Source organism: Pristiophorus japonicus, unplaced genomic scaffold, assembly GCF_044704955.1.
Source record: "Pristiophorus japonicus isolate sPriJap1 unplaced genomic scaffold, sPriJap1.hap1 HAP1_SCAFFOLD_214, whole genome shotgun sequence".
NCBI classification, from domain to species: Eukaryota; Metazoa; Chordata; class Chondrichthyes; family Pristiophoridae; genus Pristiophorus; species Pristiophorus japonicus.
Genome location: NW_027251843.1, coordinates 93,906 through 110,978, shown reverse-complemented (window position 1 = coordinate 110,978; position 17,073 = coordinate 93,906). Strand labels below are relative to the sequence as shown.

Here is a 17,073-nt window from a genome sequence, read left to right as displayed (position 1 = left end):
TTTGCACTGGGAGGGACATTGGCTGAAAGGTATGATTCTGTGAGTAGGACTATGTCAGGCTGGTGCTTGACTAGTCTGTGGGACAGCTCTCCCACTTTTGACATAAGTCCCCAGATGTTGGTGAGGAGGATGTTGCAGGGTCAGCACTGAGCCTGGGTTCGCTGTCCTAGCCAGTCCGAGCTGCTGTTATTCTGCCTGATTGGACGGTTATTATTAAAGACTCAGACCACAGCAGAAATCCCCCGTGCAAAAAATAACTGATGAGATTGTCAGATCGGAAGAATAAAACTTCACCCATAGAGGAAATGAAAGAGGAAGGTTGTCACAGCTGTACGTTTGTTAATGACATGGGAGAAAACTGTGAACCGTACTCACAGCCTAGAATCTTACAGCACAGAAGGAGGCCATTCGGCCATTCGTGCCTGTGCTGGCTCTTTGAAAGATTTACCCAATTAGTCCCACTCCTCCCCTGTTAAAGAACGTAAGAAATAGGACCAGGAGTCGGCCACACGGTCCTTTGAGCCTGCTCCGCCATTTAATACGACCATGGCTGATCCGATCATGGATTCAGGACCACTTCCCACCCCGCTCCCCATAACCCCTTATTCCCTTGTCGGTTAAGAAACTGCCTATCTCTGCATTATATTTATTCAATGACCCAGCTTCCACAGCTCTCTGAGGCAGCGAATTCCACAGATTTACAACCCACTGAGAGAAGAAATTCCTCCTCATCTGTTTTAAATGGGGCACCCCTTATTCTTAGATTGTGCCCTCTAGTTCTATTCTCCCCCATCAGTGGAAACATCCTCTCTGCATCCAACGTGTCAAGCCCCCTCATAACCTTATATGTTTCGATAAGATCACCTCTCATTCCTCTGAATTCCAATGAGTAGAGACCCAACCTACTTAACCTTTCCTCAGAAATCAACATCCTCATCTCCTGAATCAACCTAATGAACCTTCTCTGACCTGCCTCCAAAGCAAGTATATCCTTTCTTAAACATGGAATCCAAAATTAGTGTGTCCACATCAATACCCTGTATAGCTGTAGCAAGACTTCCCTGCTTTTATACTCCGTCCCCTTTGCAATAAAGGCCAAGATTCCATTGGCCTTTCTGATCACTTACTGTATCTGCATACTAACTTTTTGTGTTTCATGCACAAGTACCCGCTGCACCACAGCACTTTGCAATCTTTCTCCATTTAAATAATAACTTGCTCTTTGAATTTTTCTGCCAAAGTGCATGATCTCACACTTTCCAACATGACACTCCATCTGCCAAATCTTTGCCCACTCACTTAGCCTGCCTACGTCCTTTTGCAGGTTTTCTGTATCCTTGTCACACATTGCTTTTCCTCCCATCGTTGTATCATCAGGAAACTTGACTACATTATATTCGGTTACATCATCCAAGTCGTCAATATATATTGTAAATAGTTGGGGTCCCAGCACTGATCCCTGCGGCACCCCACTAGTTACTGATTCCCAACCCGAGAATGAACCATTTTTGCAGACTCTCTGTTTTCTGTTAGTTAGCCAATCGTCTATACATGCTAATATATTACCCTCAACCCCGTGACCTTTTATCTTATGCAGTAACCTCTTATGTGGCATCTTGTCAAATGCCTTCTGGAGGTCCAAATACACCACATCCACTGGTTCCCCTTTATCTACCCTGCTCGTTACATCCTCAAAGAATTCTGCAACTTTATCAAACATGACTTCCCCTTCATAAATCCATGCTTACTGTGCCTGACTAAATTATGCTTATCCAAATGTCCTGCTACTGCTTCTTTAATAATGGACTCCGACATTTTCCCAACCACAGATGTTAGGCGAACTGATCGAAAGTTTTCTGCTTTTTGTCTACCTCCTTTTTTAAATAGGGGCGTTACATTTGCAGTTTTACAATCTGCTGGGACCTCCCAAGAATACAGGGAATTTTGGTAAATTACAACCAATGCATCCATTGTCCCTGCCACGACTTTTCATAACACCTTGGTATGCAAGCCATCAGGTCCAGGGGATTTATCCGCCTTTAGTCCCATTATCTTACTGAGTACCACCTCCTTAGTGATTGTGATTGTGTTAAGTTCCTCGCCCCCGTAACCCAGCAAATTGTTCCTTTTCAAGTATATATCCAATTCCCTCTTGCAGACCTGAGCCCACAGCACGAGACTGCCCCTAACCTGGGCACAACATTGGCATCTCATTCTTTCACTGGGACAGGAAATGCCTGGTGTGAGAAATGGAGCCCAGGGCTCTGAACATTCCCTCTCCTCTCCTGAGGAAGGCTTCATGCTGGGATCCAGTTCCATGGGCCCCGACAGCACGATCCAACCTCACCCACTTCCCCATTCCACGTGTGTAAGCCTGGACCCTCTCAGCAGGATATCCGACTGCAGGAGGCCTCACCACTGTGTCCAGCACTGTCCTCACCCGAAATCCACACACAGGCTGCATTGATCGGGTGCCTTTAATGTGCCAAAGCTCTCAAGACGCTTCACATCGCTGCTGTAAGAACTGGGGGAGCGGGGGTTGGGGAGGCTTTAGGAAGGGTGATTGAAGGCCTGGGTGAAAGGATGGCGTTTGATGGAGGAGAGAGAGCTGGAGAGGAGGCGGGATTAAAACCGGGAGTTCAGAGATCGGGGACGAGGTGTCTGAAGACTCTGCCCATCAACAGTGGGATGCACGAAGCAGCGATGGGTAAGAGGCTGGAGTGAGGAGACCGAAGGGCCCGGGGCGGGGGTGGGGGTGGGGTGTAGCTCAGCAGGACGCAGAGGTACGGTGGAGAGAGGCCATGGAGGGAATCGGAGACAAGGCTTTCAAACTTGATGTGTTGGGGGTTGAGGGAGGCAGTGTAGGTCAGTGAGGTTATGGGGAGAAGGTCAGTGAGGTCAGGGGCAGTAGGTCAAGGGTGAGAGGTATTCGGTCTGGGGTAGTAGGTCAGTGGCAGTAGGTTAGTGAGGTCAGTAGCCGTAGGTCAGTGAGGTCAGGGGTAGTAGGTCAAAGGTCAGGGGTAGTAGGTCAGTGAAGTTGTAAGGTTTACACATTTCATGATCGAGGCTCAGCAAGAGGCCACAGACTGAAATGGTTTAAAAGAAACCTTTGGGACTGTTGGGCGGGAGAAAGATTGCCAGCCAGGGGCAGGTGGTGACTGATAACTGATTAGTGCGATTCCTGGGGTCAGGAACGAGACCCGATTAACATCGAGACAAAGGGTTTGATACAATCAAGCAGAGGAGCCCATGGAATAATTAGCCGGAGGGGAAAACCAGTTCCCTCTGGAGACTCCATGTCTGCGAAAACCCAGGCTAACAAAGGATCCCACAAGGTGTGCATTTTTGGATAACGGGGCACAAAAGATAAGGAGTTATCTTTTGCCCTGTCGATTCTGTGTGTGAATTGTGGCCATCCGAACATATCCAGACCCATCATCACAGCCATCGAGACTCATCCAGATACATTATCTGAAAGGCAGCCCAGCAGGAGATGTGTATAATCGAATGGATATATCTGTAAGAGCTGAGAACAAGAACTCAGAGAGAGGAACAACAGGTCGAAGAAACACCTCAGACCAGCAGGTCAATGAACTACAGCCATGAAGCAGCAGCGGGGACCCAACACCTTCCCTCGCTCCACGAGCCGACAATCGACAACAGCAGCAACTGGCTGGAAGGGCAATTGTATGTCTTCGGTCAATCTCTAAGAAGTCTTGCTGCGTAATGTTTATTTGGTTTTTGTGTAATAAACAAACAGTTGGGTTAAGCCTAAACTTTGCATTACGTGGAGTCTTTCCCGTAATTCCCGAGGTTCATGAATCAGAGAAGAGTGGGAAACCAACAACCTACAAGGTCAGGGGTAGTAGGTCAGTGAGGTCAGGGGTAGTAGGTCAGTGAGGTCAGGGGTAGTAGGTCAGTGAGGTCAGGGGTCATATTGGAACAGCACTTGGTGTGAGGCAGGGTATGGACACTGCATTTTGGAAAGTTGGGTTTTATGGAGAGTGGATGAAGGAAGCTGGGAGGGGACATCGGAATAATCGAATGTGGCGATGAGACAAGCTCAGCTAAGGGTTTCTTCCATCAAGGGGCTGATGTAGGGTGGAGATGGGCAATGTTGGAGATGGAAATAAGAGGCCGATGCAATAGAGAGGGTGTGGGGTTCGAAGTTCAGTCTTTGGAGGACCAATAGGAAGGAGCCATATTTCCTGGACCCGATTCGAGAACCAATGGGAAGGAGCCATGTTTCCTGTGCCCTATTGGAGGTCCAATAGGAAGGAGCCCGATTTCCTATTCCCTATTGGAGAACCAATAGGAAGGATCCATGTTTCCTGGTCCCTGTTCGGGGACGAATAGGAAGGAGCCAGGTTTCCTGTTCACTACTGGGGGACCAATAGGAAGGAGCCATGTTTCCTGGGCCCTATTGGAGGACCAGTGGGATATGGAGTGCGGACCCTTCCTGTTGTAAACGTGCAATCGTCGGCAGCTGATCCCAGTAAAAACACCCTGAACCGGAGCGGGGCCATGGAAGGGGAAGGAAAGGGGAAGGGAATCGAAGATGTTCTGAGCAGACAGGATGGGGCAGTGGGTCAGACCCTGTCCTGTCGCTCCAGCTCACAATGATGGGGTGAGGATCTCCTCCCTCTGCTGGGCCTTCATGAAATGAGCTTTCTGTCCAATCCGGTCCCCACTGAGAATAGGGCCACAGCACAGAACGGCCCTTAACTGGGGAATAAACAGCTAGTTTACTGAGAGAGGCCAAGGGATGGCCACTGTGGGGAATGGGGCCTTACTCCAGGAGAAGGTATGGTCTGGGGTCAAGGGTTAACATCCATTGGTGGGGCAGGGCACAGGGAGGTTTACTCTGCATTTCAGTGTATTGCACCTGGGAGTCTGTGGGGAAGAGAGAGGGAGAAAGAGGAAGTAATGGAGAGAGAGAGGGAGGGATGGAGAGAGAGGGGGGGATGGAGAGAGAGGGGGGGAATGGAGAGAGGAAGGGAGAGGGAGGTGAAGAGGGAGGGAGACAGACGGGGAGAAGAAGAGGAAGTGAAATGTGCTGATGTGGCTTTCTCTGGGTGAAGACATTTACATACTGAGAGATGGGCAGTGAGACTCTCTCAGGCTGCAGGTTTATAAAGCAGAGCCCAGTGAAGGGCAGTTTATCAGTAAGCAGGCACAGGGACAGGAGCAGACACCATGATTTCACCCATCCAGCTGATCTGGCCTCTGGCATTCTGCGTCGCAGGTACCAATCTCTCTCCTTCCACGTTTAATATCTCCCTGCTGTCGATTTCTGTCCAACTCTACTGACCAGTGATTGAAGGGCAAATGCTGACACTAGAGGAGAGCTCAGTGTCTCGAGCAACCTCTCATTTTACAGCGTCTTTCTGTGACAGTGTTTACTTCACTTTCTTTCCCCATTTCCCCCTCAGGTATCAGTGGGGACGTCATCATGACCCAGTCTCCCCCGGTGCTGTCAGTGAGTGAGGGACAGACTGCAACCATCACCTATACCGCCAGTGCATCCGCCAGCAATGATGTTCATTGGTACCAGCAGAAAGCCGGGCAGAAACCCACTCTGCTGATCTATAATGCAGTATCTCGTTTCACTGGAACCTCCAATCGCTTCACCGGCAGTTACCAGTCCAACACGTACACCCTGAGCATCAGCAACGTGCAGAGAGAAGATGTCGCAGTCTATTACTGTCAGCAATATTACAGCTCCCCTCACGTTCAGTAAAGGAACCAAGCTCAGACTGAGTAAGTAAACCCCAATGCTCCGTTATTAACACTTTAAATACTGAATCTTTCCAAGACACAAATGCTGAATATGCGAAGGTGTTAGTTTACATATGATTACACTCGAGCCTCCCGTCTTTTCTCATCTAAATCTATCAGCATATTCCCTTCTCCCTCATATCCCTGTCTAGCCTCCCCTTAAATACATCGATACTATTCACTTCAATCACTCCCTGTGGTAGCCAGTTCCACATTCCCACCACTCGCTGGGTAAAGAATTTTCTCCTGAATTCCCGATTGGATTTCTTGCTGACTATCTTATATTGATGGCCTCTAGTTCTGCTCTTCCCCACAAGTGGAAACACTCTCTCTGTATCCACTCTATCAAAACCTTTCCTCATGTTAAAGAACTCGATCAGGTCACCCCTCAGCCTCAAGAGAAAAGAGCCCCAGCCTGTTCATCCTTTCCTGATATGTACACCCTCGCATTTCTGGTCCCATCCTTGTAAACCTTCACTGCACCCTCTCCAGTGCCTGTGTATGGGTTATATAATATGGTGGAGAGCTGCGGTGAATGAAAGGGTTAATTGAAGAGTGCTGTGTATGACAGGGAGCCCGGCTGTGTTCCTTTACCCACACTCCCCCTTCACCCAGCAAAGTATAAGTAACGAACTGTTACCCACCGTGTGGAGGAGATCTGGACGTTGGCACACTGCGGTCCCATCCCTGCACCATCCCCGGAAATCGGTCCCGAGCCTCCTGCCTGTCTCAGTGTGACAGACACGGTGTGTGAGACACGGGCAGAGTGTGGGTGTGAGTGAGTGAGCTCGCTGGGGGCAGTCTGTGCTCCTGTCACAGTCTCTGATATAACTGAGCTCAGCCTCAGCACACTGACACTCCCGAGGTCCCGCCTCCCCCAGCTCCAACTCTGATCTGTCCAGCCCCCGCTCACCTCCTGTCCAACTTCTGATCACAAACAGGGGCAGCAGGGCTCGCAATCCGGCGGCTGCAGTGCTCCAGGGTTGTGGGGAGACTCTCAGTTGCTGTTTCTGTGGCTCGAGTTCAGCATGATATTTATCCCGCAACCTACATCGCTTAAAAATCTCAATTACCTCATTGTTGTGTGTGGGAGCTTGCTGTGCACAAATTGGTTGCCGTGTTTCCCACATTACAACAATGACCGCACTTCAAAAATGTACTTCATTGGCTGTGAAGCACTTTGAAAAATCTTGAGGTGTGAAAGGCGCTATATAAATGCAGGTCTTTCTTTAATTTCTCTTTTCTTTTTATTAACTGGGACTCGCACAATTCCCCTGCTGATTAAACCTGGACCCAGCAGAAAATCCCCAGATCACGGACTAACGTTCCATAAGAACATGGGAATTAGGAGCAGGAGGAGTCCATTCGGCCCCTCGAGCCTGCTCCGCCATTCAATGAGATCATGGCTGATCTTCTACCTCAACTCCACTTTCCTGCACTGTCCCCATATCCCTCGATTCCCTTAATATCCAAAAATCTATCGATCTTCGGAATATTCTCAAGGACTGAGCCTCCACAGCCCTCTGGGGGAGAGAATTCCAGAGATTCACCACCCTCTGAGTGAAGAAGTTTCTCCTCATCTCAGTCCTGAATGGCCGACCCCTTATTCTGAGACTGTGACCCCTGGTTCTAGACTCCCCAGCCAGAGGAAGCATTCTCCCTGCATCTACCCCGTCAAGCCCTGTCAGAATTTTGTACGTTTCAATGGGATCCCCTCTCTTTCTTATAAACACTAGAGAATATAGGCCTAGTCTATTCAATCTCTCCATTGGACAATCCCCCATCCCAGATGTCCGCCTGATGTGTCTGCGTGTTTGTCACATGTGACGGAGCAGACAGCAGGAGTTCCACCAGCAACACAGGACGTTACCTCAGTGCCCGGCCCATTTTCCCCATCCACTTACCTCATTCTTACAGGTAAACGGGCTCAGCACCTGCCCTCGGCCGGTGAAATGTCTCCCCTCTACACCACAGGCTGCCTGTGATCTGCTCCCCATCTCACTCCTGAAGGCACTACCTCTGGGGCACAGCTCCCCTCCCCAAGTGTGCTCACTGTTCCAGTGTGAGCACAGAGACTGAGCTCCCCAAGTGGGCTCACTGTCCCAGTGTGAGCCCAGAGACTGAGCTCCCCAAGTGGCCTCATTGTCCCAGTGTGAGCCCAGAGACTGAGCTCCCCAAGTGGGCTCACTGTCCCAGTGTGAGCCCAGAGACTGAGCTCCCCAAGTGGGCTCACTGTCCCAGTGTGAGCCCAGAGACTGAGCGTGTCAGGCTAATCGACCGTGAGGTGTCAATCGTGGCTCAGTCACTAGCACGCTCGGCTCTGAGAAAAGAAAGACTTGCATTTATATAGTGCCTTTCATGACCACCAGACTACCCAAAATGCTTTACAGCCAATGAAATACTTTTTGGAGTATAGTCACTGTTGTAATGTAGGAAATGCAGCAGCTAATTTGTGCACAGTAAGCTCCCACAAACAGCAATGTGATAATGACAAAATAAACTGATTTTGTTTTGTTGATTAAGGAATAAATATTGGCCAGGACACCGGAGTGGGATTTGAATTCACAATTTTTAACTCAGAAGCGAGGGTGCTACCAACTGAGCCACTTGCTGACACCATTCAGCCTAGCCTCTGTGCCGGCCAACAAAGAGCTATCCAACCTAATCCCACTTTCCAGCTCTTGGTTCATAGCCCTGTGGGTTACGGCACTTGAAGTGCACATCCAAGTACTTCTTAAATGTGGTGAGGGTTTCTGCCTCGACCTCCCTTTCAGGCAGTGAGTTCCAGACCCCCACCACCTTCTGGGGGAAAATATTTCTCCTCAACTTCCCTCTACCCACACCTTAAATCTATATCACCTGGTTGTTGACCTCTCTATTAAGGGAAATCGGTCCATCCTAGCCACTCTATCTAGGCCCCTCATAATATTATACACCTCAATTAAATCTCCCCTCAGCCTCCCCTGCTCCAAAGAAAATAACCTCAGCCAATCCAATCTTTCCTCATAGCTAAAAATTTCCAGTCCTGGGAACATTCTTGTAAATTTCCTCTGTATCCTCTGTGGTGCAATCACACATTTCCTGTAATGTGGTGACCAGAACTGCACACAGTGCTCTTCCTCTGGTCTAAATAGTGTTTTATACAATTATAGCATAACTTCCCTGCTCTTGTATTCCATGCCGCGACTAATAAAGTCAAGTATTCCGTATGTCTTCTTAACCATCTTATCGACCTGGCCTACTACCTTCAAGGATCTGTGGACCTGCATTCCAGTGTCCCATTATTCCTCTACACTTCTCAGTGTCCTACCATTTAATGTTTATTCCCTTGCCTTGTTAGCCCTCCCCAAATGCATTACCTCACAGTTCTCTGGATTGAATTCCATTTGCCACTGTTCTACCCACCTGACCAGTCCATTGATATCTTCCTGCTGTCCACAGCTTTCTTCCTCACTACCAACCGCACGGCCAGTTTATGTATCATCTGCAAACTTCTTAATCATAGAAAAATAGAAACATAGAAAATAGGTGCAGGAGTAGGCCATTCGGCCCTTCGAGCCTGCAACACCATTCAATAAGATCATGGCTGATCATTCCCTCAGTATCTCTTTCCTGCTTTCTCTCCATACCCCTTGTCTCATTGATGTACATTGTAAAGAGCTGGGGTCCCAGCAATGAGCCCTGCGGCACTCCACTAGTCACTGCCTGTCATTCTGAAAAGGACCCGTTTATCCCAACTCTCTGCTTCCTGTCTGCCAACCAGTTCTCTATCCACATCAGTATATTACCCCACATACCATGTGCTTTGATTTTGCACACCAATCTCTTGTGTGGAACCTTGTAGGGGATCATGTCCCCGACGTTGAAGTAGAAACATATAAACATTGAAAATAGGTGCCGGAGTAGGCCATTCGGCCCGTCGAGACTGCAACACCATTCAATATGACCGTGGCTGATCATGCACTTCAGTACCCCATTCCGGCTTTCTCTCCATACCCCTTGATCCCTTCAGCCGTAAGGGCCACATCGAACTCCCTTTTGCATATATCTAACGAATTGGCCTCAACAATTTTCTGTGGTCGAGAATTCCACATGCTCAGAACTCTCTGAGTGAAGAAGTTTCTCCTCATCTCGGTCTTAAATGGCTTACCCGTTATCCTTCGACTGTAACCCTTGGTTCTGGACTTCCCCAACATCGGGAACATTCTTCCTGCATCTAACCTGTCCAATCCCGTCTGAATTTTATATGTTTCTATGAGATCCCCTCTCATTCTTCTAAATTCCATTGAATATAAGCCTAAATCATTGGTGTATATTACAAAGAACAAGGGACTTAGTACTGAGCCCTGCGGAACCCCACTCGAAACAACCTTCCAGTCAAAAAACACCCGTTGACCATTACCCTTTGCTTCCTGCCACTGAGCCAATTTTGGATCCAACTTGCCACTTTTCCTTGGATCCCAAAGGCTTTTACTTTTCTGCCACGTGAGACTTTGCCAAAAGCCTTGCAAAAATCCATGTATACTACATCAAAGGTGCAACACTCATCGACCCTCCTTGTTATCTCCGCAAAAAATTCAATCAAGTTAGTCAGGCACGACCTTCCCTGAACAAATCCGTGCTGACTGTCCTTGATTAATCCGTCCCTTTCTATCTGATAATTTATCCTCTTCCTCAGAATTGTTTCTAATAATTTTCCCACCACTGAGGTTGAGCTGACTGGCCTGTAATTACTCGGTCTATCTCTTTCTCCGTTTTGAAACAAAGGTACTACGTTAACAGTCCTCCAGTCTTATGACACCACACCTGTAGCTAGAGAGGATTGGAAAATGATGGTCAGAGCCTCCGCTACTTCCTCCCTTGCTTCTCTCAACAACCTGGGATACATTTCATCCAGGCCTGGTATTTATCCACTTTCAAAGCTGCTAAGCCCCTTAATACTTCCTCTCTCACTATGTTTATCTCATCTAATATTCACACTTCTCCTCAATTACAATGTCTGCATCGTCCCTCTCTTCTGTGAAGACAGATGCAAAGTATTCACGAAGAACCATACCCACATTTTCCGCCTCCACACACAGGTTACCTTTTTGTTCTCCAATAGGCCCAACTCTTTTCTTAGTTATCCTCTTGCTCTTTACGTATTTAAAAAACATCTTTGAGTTTTCCTTGATTTTACTTGCCAATATTTTTTCATGCCTTCTCTTTGCATTCCTAATTTCCTTTTCAATTTCACCCCAGGACTTTCTATACACCTCTGGGCTTTCTGCAGTATTTGCTCTGGGTATCTGACATAAGCGTCCCTTTTTTGCCTTATCCTACCCTGTATGCCCTTCGACATCCAGGGGGCTCTAGATTTGGGAGTGCCACCCTTTTCCTTTGTGGGAACATACTTGCTCTGAACCCTCACTATCTTCCCCTTGAATGCCTCCCACTGCCCTGACACTGATTTACCTTCAAGTAGCTGTTTCCAGCCCACTTTTGCTAAATCACCTCTCAGCTGAGTAAAATGGGCCTTTCCACAATTGAGAACCTTTATTCCTGCTCGATCTTTGTCCTTTTCCATAACTACCCTAAATCTAACTGAATTATGATCACGAGCATCAAAATGCTCTCCCACTGATACCCCTTCCACCTGCCCAGCTTCATTCCCTAAAACTAAGCCCAGAACCGCCCCCTCCCTTGTTGGGCTTGCTAAGTACTGGCTATAAAAGTTCTCCTGAATGCATTTGAAGAATTCTGCGCCCTCTATTCCATCCCAGTTAATGTGAGGGGAGTTGAAATCCCCGACGATTGCTGCCCGATTGTTTTTGACCTTCTCAGCAATTTGCTGACATATTTTCTCTTCTATCTCCCTCTGACTGTTGAGGGGTCTATAGTACACTCCCAGCAGTGTGATCGCCCCTTTTATGTTTATCAGTTTAACCCATATGGCCTCATTTGATGATCCTTCTAACATATCCTCCAGAGTTGCCGTCTTTCAGATGAGACGTTAAACCGAAGTCCCGTCTGCCCTCTCAGGTGGACATGAAAGATCTCATAATCACTATTGGAAGGGCAATATTTATCCCACAACCAACATAGTTAAAACCGATGATCTGATCATGATCTTATTGCAGTCTGGGAGCTTCATAGAATCAGATAAATTTACAGCATGAAAGGAGGCCATTCGGCCCATCGTGTCCACACCGGCCGACAAAGATCTATCCAGCCTAATCCCACTTTCCAGCTCTTGGTCCATAGCCCTGTGGGTTACGGCACTTTACGTGCATATCCAAGTACTTTTTAAATGTGGTGAGGGTTTCTGCCTCTACCACCCTTTCAGGCAGTGAGTTCCAGACCCCCACCACGCTCTGGGTGAAGACATGTCCCCTCAAATCCCCTCTAAACCTCCCACCAATTACTTTAAATCTATGCCTTGGTTGTTGACCCCTCTGCTAATGGAAATAGATCCTTCATATCCGCTCTATCTAGGCCCCTCATAAGTTTATACACCTCAATAAGGTCTCCCCTCAGCCTCCTCTGTTCCAAAGAAAAGAAACCCAGCCTATCCAATCTTTCCTCATGGCTCAAATTTTCCAGTCCAGGCAACATCCTCGTAAATCTTCCTGTGTGCAATTGGTTATAAAGCACCTTGGGACATCCTGAGGTTGCGAAAGGCGCTATATAAATTCAAAGGCTTTCTTTCATTGAAGTGGGAGGGCCCTGATCCTGACCCTCGCCCATTGTCCGCGCACTCTGACCTTCCAGGAGGTCATGGGATCATTGGGAGCAGTGACCCTGCCTGACCCCGGAACATTGAGGCTAATTGTAGCCTCACCCTTGACCTCACCGCAGTGCTAGGCAGCAAGCTTTTAAATGCAATCTAGAAGCTTCTACACCGACCCCCAACATGAAGCCTTGCTGAAGTGTGTTTATACAAGTGTGCCGCAATGTTCCCGGATAAAGTTCTCCCGATCTGTGTGTGATCTGAGCTTTCTCACTGCTGAGCCTGTTTCCCCTGTATCCACCCATCCACAGTTCGAGCTTCCTGCCAGTGAACAGCGTCTTAACGGGACACTCAGTCTTTACTGACTCTTACTGTTAACCATTTCAGTGCTGAATGTGTGCCAACCCTGCACTGCAGATGTTTACACAATAGTCCAATATGATTTTGAGTATCTGCCGTGGCTCAGTGTGTTGCACTCTCGCCTCTGAGTCAGATGGTTGTGGGTTCAAATCCCACTCCAGGGACTTGAGCACAAAAATCTAGGCTGACATTCCAGTGCAGTGCTGAGGGGACACTGCACTGTCGGAGGTCCTGTCTTTCAGATGAGACGTTAAACCGAGGCCCCGTCTGCTCTCTGAGGTGGATGTAAAAGATCACATGCCACTATTTCGAAGAAGAGCAGGGGAGTTCTCCCCGGTGTCCTGGTTGATATTTAACCCTCAACAAATATGACAAAAGAAAAGATTATCAGGTCATTATCACATCGCTGTTTGTGGGAGCTTGTTGTGCGCAGATTGGCTGCTGTGTTTCTCACATTACAACAGTGACTACACTCGAAAAGTACTTCATTGGCTGTAAAGCGTTTGAGATGTCCGGTGGTTGTGAAGGGCGCTATATAAATGCAAGCCTATCTTTTTTTTTAATCACCTTAACATCAAACGCATTTATATTTAGATTAAACGTATCAAGCGAGGCAAAGAAGATTAAGAATTAGTGTTGCTCACCTCTAATGGTTAATCACCAGCCAGGAGTTCATTAACCCAGGTCTCCGTTATCAGATGTGAATTATCCCCACACGGAAACACCCACAGTGACACACACACACACACACGCATACACATACTAATATACACCTATTAAACATCATTCTCCTCCCTTTCAGAACGAGGGAAGACAACACCCACGCTGACCCTGCTGCCCCCCTCCCCGGAGGAGGTCACGACCAAGGGCACTGCCACCCTGGTGTGCCTCGCCGATCACTTCTACCCCGATGCGGTGGAGGTGGAGTGGAAGAAGGACGGGGCGACCATTTCGGCCGGGGTCCAGACCAGCGACTACCTGCGAGCTTCGGACAACACCTACAGTGTCAGCAGCCTGCTGACCCTCTCTGGCTCCGACTGGGAGTCCAACGCCAGCTTCTCCTGCAGCCTCACCCACGAGAGCCTCTCCTCTCCCCTCAGCAAGGGGGTCAGGAGAGCAGAATGTGCGTAGTGTGTCAGGGACAGTCCGCGGGGGAGACACAACTTTAAATAGAACAGGGGGTGAGCCGGGAGGCCAAAGGTCATTGTCAGCACTGCATTTCTACTCTCTTCCTTCTCGGGACCGGGTCAGAGAAAGCATCTGAGGGTCAGGGGATAAGGCACGTTATTGGGGCAGTGTCGAGGGAGCTTTACTCTGTATCCAACCCGTGCTGTACCTGCCCTGGGAGTGTTTGATGGGACAGTGTAGAGGGAGCTTTACTCTGTATCTAACCCGTGCTGTACCTGCCCTGGGAGGGTTTGATGGGACAGTGTTGACTCGTGCTGCCAAATAAAACCTCTCGAAGATGCTGAAGACTGTCAGCAGAGTAAAACTGATGTTAAACTGTGAAGTGCCGCTTCAGTAAGCAGATCCCCTCCCTGCTCACCCTGCTGTTTCAATTCAAGGTTTTGTCCCCGTTTAAAGGGACAGGATTCTCACGGTGTGGAGAAAATCCTCACAACTGTTTTAATAAAGCTGCATTCTCCCTGTGAATGTCTCCAGCTCGCTCTCGCTGGGCTGTTTATTCAAGTCTTGTTTCTGTAAATGTGAATCTGTAAAAGGCAATAAACGTGAAGAATATTCAGTCTGTGTCTGGCGAGTGCTTTGGAAATGTCCCACCTCCCCCTCAGCTGGATTGGCTGCATTTCAGTAAGTGTCTGTCCTGATTGGCTGGGCGGGCTGTCAATCAATGGCACGTCAGCAGGAGATTTGATTCAAAGCCAATTATCAATCATTTTAAAATGATCAATTTTACCTCGAGCCCCTGGAGTGCACAAGATTAAACACAGAGACACTGAAAGCTGCTGGGATTAAACCCTCCCAGTCTGAGCATTGGCTCTCACTCTGCACACTGGGGGTGTTGGGACAGCTCCCGATGGTGGGATCGCACTGTGCACTCTGTGTGCTGACTGCTGGGAGCAATCTGGGGACAGGAGGCCACAGTCACAACGTTGCATTCTCTCTCCTTAACGTGTGGCTCGTGGCAGCAGCACAAAACTGTACCGAGTGAGGCCTCAGCTTAGGGAGAGGAGCAGTCAGTGTATCACCGTGTACATGTCCCTGAGTGTTAGTGTGGCTTACCTAGCACCGCCTGTAGGTGTGTGTGTGTGTGTGTGAGTGTTACCCAGCACCGCCTGTAGATGTGTGTGTGTGTGTGTAACTGTTACCCAGCACCGCCTGTAGAAACATAGAAATGCAGAAAATAGCTGCAGGAGAAGGCCATTCGACCCTTCGCGTCTACACCACCATTCAATAAGATCATGGCTGATCATTCCCTCAGTACCCCTTTCCTGCTTTCTCTCCATATCCCTTGATCCCTTTAGCCGTAAGAGTCATATCTAACTCCCTCTTGAATATATCTAACAAACTAGCCTCAACAACTCTCTGTGGAAGAGAATTCCATTTGCTCACAACTCTCTGAGTGAAGAAGATTCTCCTCATCTCTGTCCTAAATGGCTTACCCCTTATCCTTAGACTGTGACCCCTGGTTCTGGACTTCCCCAACATCGGGAACATTCTTCCTGCATCTAACCTGTCCAGTCCTGTCAGAATTTTATATGTTTCTATGAGATCCCGTCTCATTCTTATTAACTCCAGTGAATACAGGCCCAGTTGATCCAATCGCTCCTCATATGTCAGTCCTGCCATCCCGGGAATCAGTCTTGTGAGCCTTCGCTGCACTCCCTCAATAGCAAGAACATCTTTCCTCAGATTAGGAGAACAAAACTCAACACAATATTGCAGCTGAGGTCTCACCAAGGCTCTGTACAACTGCAGTAAGACCTCCCTGCTCCTGTACTCAAATCCCCTAGCTCTGAAGGCCAACATGCCATTTGCCTTCTTCACCGCCTGCTGTACCTGCTTGCTAACCTTCAATGACTGTAATACCATGACATCCAGGTCTCGTTGCACCTCCACTTTTCCTAATCTGCCGCCATTCAGATAATATACTGCCTTCCTGTTTTTGGCACCAAAGTGGATAACCTCACATTTATCCACATTATACTGCCTCTGCCATGCATTTGCCCACTCAACTAACCTGTCCAAGTCACCCTGCAACCTCTTAGCATCCTCCTCACAGCTCACACCGCCACCCAGTTTAGTGTCATCTGCAAACTTGGAGATATTACACTCAATTCCTTCATCTAAATCATTAATATATATTGTAAATAGCTGGGGTCCCAGCACTGAGCCCTGCGGCACCCCTGCCTGCCATTCTGAAAAGGACCCGTTTATCCCGACTCTCTGCTTCCTGTCTGCCAACAAGTTCTCTCTCCACGTCAGTATATCACCACATTACCACGTGCTTTAATTTTGCACACCAATCTCTTGTGTAGGACCTTGTCAAAAGTCTTTTGAAAGTCCAAATACACCACATCCACAGGTTCCCCTTTGTCCACTCTACTCGTTACATCCTCAAACATTCCAGAAAATTTGTCAAGCTTGATTTCCCTTTCATAAATCCATGCTGACTTGGACTGATCTTGTCACTGATTTCCAAATGCGCTGCTATTTCATCTTAAGTAGGTGTTTGTGTGTGTCTGCCTGTTACCCAGCACTGTCTGAAGGTTGTGTGTGTGTGTATATGTGTGTGACTGTTACCCAGCACTGTCTGTAGGTGTGTGTGTGACTGTTACCCAGCACTGTTTGTAGGTGTGTGTGTGACTGTTACCCAGCACTGTTTGTAGGTTGTGTGTGTATGTGTGTGTGTGACTGTTACCCAACACTGTCTGTAGGTGTGTGTGTGTGTGTGACTGTTAGCCAGCACTGTCTGTAGGTGTGTGTGTGTGTGACTGTTACCCAGCATTGTTTGTAGGTTGTGTGTGTGTGTGACTGTTAGCCAGCACTGTCTGAAGGTTGTGTGTGTGTGTGTATGTCTGTGACTGTTACCCAGCACTGTCTGTAGATGTGTGTGTGATTGTTACCCAGCACTGTTTGTAGGTTGTGTGTGTGTATGTGTGTGTGACTGTTACCCAACACTGTCTGTAGGTGTGTGTGTGTGTGTGTGTGTGTGACTGTTACCCAGCACTGTTTGTAGGTTGTGTGTGTGTATGTGTGTGTGACTG

General features: G+C 48.2%; 1 pseudogene; it reads left to right on the top strand.

Moving 5' to 3' along the window:
* Window positions 1–5,180: 5,180 nt before the first annotated feature.
* LOC139245187 (Ig kappa chain V region Mem5-like) lies at window positions 5,181–14,536 on the top strand (annotated as a pseudogene).
* The last annotated feature ends 2,537 nt before the right edge of the window (window positions 14,537–17,073 follow it).